This window comes from Mandrillus leucophaeus, unplaced genomic scaffold (assembly GCF_000951045.1).
Source record: "Mandrillus leucophaeus isolate KB7577 unplaced genomic scaffold, Mleu.le_1.0 Scaffold143, whole genome shotgun sequence".
NCBI lineage: Eukaryota > Metazoa > Chordata > Mammalia > Primates > Cercopithecidae > Mandrillus > Mandrillus leucophaeus.
Window position 1 is genome coordinate 140,370 of NW_012101399.1, and position 7,244 is coordinate 147,613.

A 7,244-nucleotide genomic window follows, 5' to 3' on the forward strand; every position below is an offset into this window, starting at 1 on the left:
ATTAAAAAGTGGGGAAAGAATCCGAGTAGACTTTTCTCAAAATAAGACATACAAGACAAACGAATGTCTAACAGTTATATCAAAAAATGCTCAGCATTACTAATCATCGTGGAAATGCAAGTTCAACCGGCAATGTGATATCATCTAACCTCAGAATGGCTATTATCAAAGAAATAAAAAATAAATGCTGGAAAGGACTAGGAGAAAAGGGAACTATTACACATTGTTAATGGGAATGTAAATTAGTTTAGCTATTATGGAAAGCAGTGTGACAATTTTTCATGAAACTAAAAAAAAAAAAAAAAAAAAAAAACCTACAATAGGATCCAGCAATCTAATTTTACAGTATTTATTCAAAGGAAAAAAAATCAGCATATCAAATAGATAGCTGTACCCCACTTGTTTATTGCAACACTATTCACAGTAACGAAGATATGGAATCAATCTAACTGTCCATCAACAACAGAATGAATAAAGTAAACATGGTATATATACACAATGAAATTCTATCTACCATAAGAAAAAATAAATAAAATCCTGTCATTGGCAGGTACATGGATGGAACTGGAGGTCATTTAGTTAAAGAAAATAAGCCAGGCACAGAAAGACAAATATCACAAGCTCTCACTATCTGTGGGCGCTACAAAAGTTGATTTCACGAAAGTAGAAAGTAAAGTGCTAGATGCCAGATGCTGGGAAGGCTAAGCCTAGGGCTGAAAAGAGGTCGGTTAATGAGCACAAACATACAATTAGATGGAAGGAATACGTTCTAGTTTTTGATAGTACTACAGGATGACTATAGTTAACAGTAATTAATGGTATATTTCAAAATACCTGGAAAAGAATATTTAGAATGTTTCCATCATGAAGAAATGACAAATGATTGGATGATGAATATAATAAATAGCCTGTTGTGATCATTTTGCATTGTATCATGTATCAAAAATCATCTGTACCCCGTAAATATGTATCAGGTATTAATATATGTTATTGTGTGTTAATAAAAAATACTGAATTTTGAGATGCATTATGAAATAATATTTTTACATGGACATAAGAAATATAGTGTTTAATTTTTATATAATAAAATTGGAGTTGCTGAGAGATTTATGTAAATTTAAAAATTTATAAAATAATTATATCAAAACTATATTTATTATGCTACATTTTTAAAAAGGCGTCAAGATGGTAAAGGAATGAAGGAATTATTGTAAAAATTTGTAACTCAAGGTGTGAACGTTCTTACGCTGGTTTAGTAAGCAGAGACACTCTAGAAATAGTGTCCTTTTGAGATTTGTTACTGTGGTACACATCGTTTTTCAGTAGTACTGAAGCAAGGAGATATTTTTTGTGTGGTTTATTAAAAAAACAGAATGCCAGTCAGCAGGCTTATACTCAAAGAAAATGCTAGGTCTTATTTTAAAGAGTTTCAGTTAAATTTATGCATTTAAAAGCTACAAATTGAAATATTTAAGGCATTTTCTTTATTATTAATCCTTGTCATAATTTGATTTCTCAGTTAACAAACTAATCTCTAGTCCTGATGGCATAGAGCTTTTACTCTGTCTTGTTCTTTTCTATGTCACTTCTAACTGATGGACCTTTACCAGCTCTGGACTCTGTATGGTGTGTTCTAGATCAACGGTACCTCAAATTCAAATGCCTTAACTTAGACTAATTGTCTTTACTGATTCTCTTAACAAGGCAACCAATACCTAATTGCTTTTTAGTAAAATTAGTTGAATAAAATATTTTAAATTTTCCAGGGAGACTTTTACTCAATTGCACTACAATAAGTCAGCAAATTTACAGTTCATGATTTGTTTTTGGTGAATGTTGATTATATCCAGGGTCTTATCCTTGTGAAAGCTTCCCTTCCCATTATGTTTAAGATCAGTTACTCTTAGCAATCTTTGACTTCAGTATAGCAAATAAAGTACAGATTGTGTCATTCATGTCTTAGTGGATTTTTTTTTTTGTTTGTATGTTTGTTTGTTTTGTTTTTAAACAGAGAATCCTTTCTGAGAAATAAAAAAAGGAGTAGAAGTAGTTGATAGACTAGGAAATATTTTAATTTATTTTTATTTTTATAATAAAATTTGAATGTATAAAGAAAGCTGTAGCAAAACACTTTAAGACTTCATAAATCTATAAGAAATACCAAATTAGTGGATGACATTTGAACGAAGTGCAGGGATAATAAAAACAGACCAGGAAATTAGGTATGTTCTAATATCATGTGGTTTACATGAATCAAACTAGGGCTATATATAGTGGGTATTTGAAGAGGTCTGCTGACAAGAAGAAAAGGTACCTATGTTTGATGTATAAGTAACGAGCCTGGAGAGTGTTTGCATTTTAAGGGATCTCAATTATTATTTATTCTAAATCCATTATTTGTCCATTAAGGACACAGGTTCAGAGATGATAAGCTATTTGCTCAAGTAAAAAAGCTACTTAATAGCTTTGTGATTACAGCTGCTAAGACATGAAACCAAACATCTAATTCCCAAGTTTAAGAAATATCGTGATATCTAATGCTACAGAAAAATTCTGTGAGGCCTTTTTCTCAAAGAAAGAGCTAATAATACATTACATGCACAAAAACAACAAGCCCCTTTAGCATTTTGTAGATATTTCTTTTCTTAGATATAAAATAAAGGAGCTGTGGCACAGACCCTTTAACCTAATACCATATATAAATGTAATGTTCAGGTAAGTATTAAAACCCTTCAGGACTACTTTGAAAAAGAGAAAAGTAACCTTGAATTTCAAAAAAGTAAAAAAAAAATATTAAATATGCTCACTTGCACAGTTATTTTTCAAGGTGGATTGGCTCGATAAAAATTATGACCTTTTTCTGTGCCTTACTTTATTTTCCAGACCTAAAAATATTGCCAGTGCCTGAGGCGTAAGTCAGAGTGAACCTCTATTATCACTCCAGAGACTTGGCATTTTCCTCATTAGGCTCCATAGTATCTGACTGAGTGACCTTGTTTGGTGAGAAGACACAGATGGAGTCTGTCAGTAAATCTTGTTAATGTAACAAGTATTCCCACTGTTAGATGAGTGTTGCGCCTGATACTGGCATTTCTTCCCTTAGTAAACAACCCATATTCCCTTTCCAACATGGGTCTCTTCCTTCATGCCATCAGGTTTTTCAGCATTAGCTTGTTCTAAGGATTATCTAAAAGGATGTCTCTTGCTGTGAAGGTGAGATGCTCTCTCTTTCTGAATAGCAAACCCTTGCTGGCTTTTGAAAGATGTAAAGATGACATTAAATGTGGAAAACACAAACCTAAGACAAATACACTGTCACCATGCTAAAAAGTCCTTTAAGTGTTTCACCTAAAGGTAGTAAGATTTATTATCAGGTAACCACTTCCGTAATTTGCCATTTCTCCCTGATATCCTGTTTTGAGATGTAAAAGACAAAGCTTGAAGAAAGGAAACACTCTCAATTTCAGAAGAAAGATTGAGTGTCAATGCATGTAAATATAAGTGTTCAGCAGCAGACATCAGACTGTATCATGAACTTGGAAAAAGGCATTTAATCTCTAACAATTTCAATATCCTTATCTATAAAATTGGTAAATAATCATTAAAAATAACCTTTCAGATCCAGTGAGGAGATCAAATAAGATTGGGATTAGCTTGTAAAACTATATATATGTTTATGTGTAAGTATAAAATATGAAACAAAAGCAATCAGAAATGCACAGCCAGGAGCATACTTTAAATCTTAGTGGACACTTAATATGTACAAATTTTAATGTTAATTAAAAATGAACAATTTTTGAAACTTAAAGTTAGAAGATATCTGCAAAATATAGCAGGCTATAATGATTTAATAATAATAATAACTCATTTACAAAGGGTCTTAGTTATACTTTTATTAAAAATTGTACAACTTTACATTTTCATTTTAAATAACTTAATAATTATAAATCAAAGCAAAAATAATGGTTCCATAACTTTTCAATGCTTCTAGTCCCTTATACTAAATTAAAAGTACTACACTAAGTAAGTACTGAGTGTCATCAGGGGCTCTGCTTGTAGAAGGGCTTTGTAGGAAAAATGAGCTTTTCTTTAGTACCTCTGATGCTCAGATACTGAAGTCAAAAGAATAACTAAAAACTCGGAAGACACAAAAGTTCTTGAGCATATTATAGTAATAAGATAGAAAATAACTCAAAGATTGTAATCCGCTATGATAAGTGATGGAGCTATCTCCTAATATGCATAATATAAAATCTCAGAAGTGGGAACACTAATCAGATGGCAACAGACGGGGGGTTTTAGCTGGGCTTCTAGGAAGTTAATAGTTACACTGAAGTTTAGAATTAGAGATAAATGCAGAAAATGCATGCCACTGAATGAAATGGCATGTCTAAGAGCTCTGAGCTATGCATGGGAAAAATGAAAATATGTTCACAACAACAAGCTAGAGGCTAACAGAGATTATTTATGAATGCATTCTAAAGTAAGGAGTATAAGTTTCACCAGAAAATCAGTAGATTTTAGCAGCGAGATTGATACAATTTAATCTCAGTGGAGAATCTGTCCAAGAAATAATATAATTATCATTTTATTGATCCAAACACAAATGTCCAACAAAACTAACTTTCCATTCAAGATCAAAGGGCGATCCAAACCATATATCCAATGTAACTTGGCAGATCCAAAAAATTGACTGATTTATTTAAAAAGGCATAAATAAATGGAAAGATCTGCGTAATTATGAAAAGTAATACATGATAATGTGATTAAATAGGAGTACTACACAAGAAGGGAGACATTTCCCTAATAGTGATGCAAGGTGCCCCTGGATCTTCTCCCTGGAAAAGCAACCACAACTGATGAAAATAGAAATCTCTCTCTCTCTCTCTCTGCCACACACACACACACACACACACACACACACACCGCTCTGAAGTCTCTGGAAATTTTCCTAAGAGTATTCATGAAAGAAAGAAATATTTATTTAGAAAAATCTACTAAAGCTTGTTAAGAACAGTGAGAATCTGTAAATTCAAGTCACATTCTGTCACTTCACTAGTCCCAGCTTAGTGAAATAAAGGCTCTCCTCTAGGATGGTGTGCCAAAAAGATGAGGCTTCCTCTCCTCCCATCTCCTAGTATAGGGCTCTGTTTTGTTTTTGTTTTCGTTTGTTTGTTTGTTTTTAATGGGAAGGTCAGAACAACAGCATATTTTATAACCTTCATGCTGTTGAAGCACTAGTCCAGGCAACTGAAGCCCAGGGGATCAGGGACTTCCTTCTTCCACCCAATCTCTGTTACTATGGTGGAAATTCCACAACAGAAAAGGCAGGACAATGTTGGGCAATGGTCACTCTCACCCTAGCTAGCTGCATAGTCAGAGGGACGCTTCACGTCAGGAGAGACAATTTGAGAAGACCATCACTCTTCCAGCAATCTGATTGTAAAGCAGTTTCCCATTCCCAGATAAATGGGCTGTTATACCCCTTTTCATATTGAGAGCAATGGCAGACAGGTTATGTCCAGGGAAAGCTGTAAGACTTAAGAACAGAGAACCCCATAACTTTCACTTTTTATTTGGAACAGAGCACGGGGAAAGTAAACCCAAAGACTGCTATTGAAACAATGGTGATTATGACGGTAAATAATTAAGAAGAAGCTTGAGGCTCCATGATAGCAATACATATAAATTTCCTGTATATATACACACACACACATATATATGTTTGGGTGTGTATATATATTTATGTGTGCATATATATGTGTGTGTACATATATACCCACACATTGATATATGTAAAACATATATAACAGATAAGCTTAATTTCATATATGTAGACATATATGTTATATCATTTATATATAAATAAAACACATATGTATATATTTTATATGTAAATAGAGCATAAATTATGTATATATAATTTGTATATACACATAACATGTATGTTATATATGTTATATGTATATATGTATAGAAAGAGAGCGCTAAAGAGAGAAAGAAAGCATTGATGACACAAAAAGGGGAAAGAGAGAATAAAGCTGTATAGGATTAAAGTTTCTATAACTCCCTGTAATAACTTTCTATAAATCTGACTTAAATTCTGATAATTTGAGATGTATTTTGTAAGCCATAGAGCAACCAATGAAAAAATACATAAACAATATAGTGAAAGCAATCACTGAAAGTAGTAAAAGTTTACACTATAAAAAGTCTCCTTAATGCAAAAGAATACCATAAAAGATGAAGAGAGCAACAAAAAAGACATGAGACTTACAGAAATCAAAACTAAAATGATGTAAACTCAGCCATATCAATAGCATTAAATATGAATAAACTCAGTAATTAATTCAAAGTCAGAGTAGAGTGAATAAAGAAACAGAACATTACAAGCAGATTTATAGTAAAATGTTAAAAGATATATTATGCAAATGGAAATGAAAAAAGAGCAGGGACTGCTACACAAATATACAATTTAGACTTTCTAACCAAACATTATTATAACTAAAGAGAAACATTTTTTAATGACATAAGTACAACTATCAGAAAGATATAATAATTATAAACATATAGACACCTAAGAATAGAGCCGGAAGGTACATGAAGAAGAAATTGAAAGACTCAAAGGGAGAGACAATTCCAGTTGTAGACTTCAGATCTCTACTTTCCACACTATATTAGAACAATAAAGCAGTAGTTCAGACAGTATACAGAAAATTTGTACAATGCTAGAAATCAGTTAGACCTAACAAATTTGCAAGGAACACTCCACTAATTAGCAGTAGAATATATATTCTTCTCAAGCACACATGGAATATTCTCCATGATAAACCAATCACTAGTCCATAAGGCAAGCCTCCATAAATTTAAGAGGATTGAGATAATACAATTATAATATCTGACCACAATGGAATAAAATTAGAAATCTAAAACATAAGTCAAGTTGGGAAAATAATCCTCTTAAAATGATGAATTAATGAAGAACTCACACAAGCGAAATTTAAAAATATTTACAAATATATAAAAACAAACAAATACTATAACAATACATGCAGAATGCAGCTAGATCAACTGCCTGGAGAGAAATTTACAACTGTAATTGCCTATGTTTAAAAGAAAGAAGAAATTTCAAATTAATATCCTCATGATTCACCATAGGACACTAGAAAACAGAGTGAATTAAACCTAGAGAATGCAGACACGACAAATATAAAGATTAGAGCTGAAATTACGAAAATAAAAAT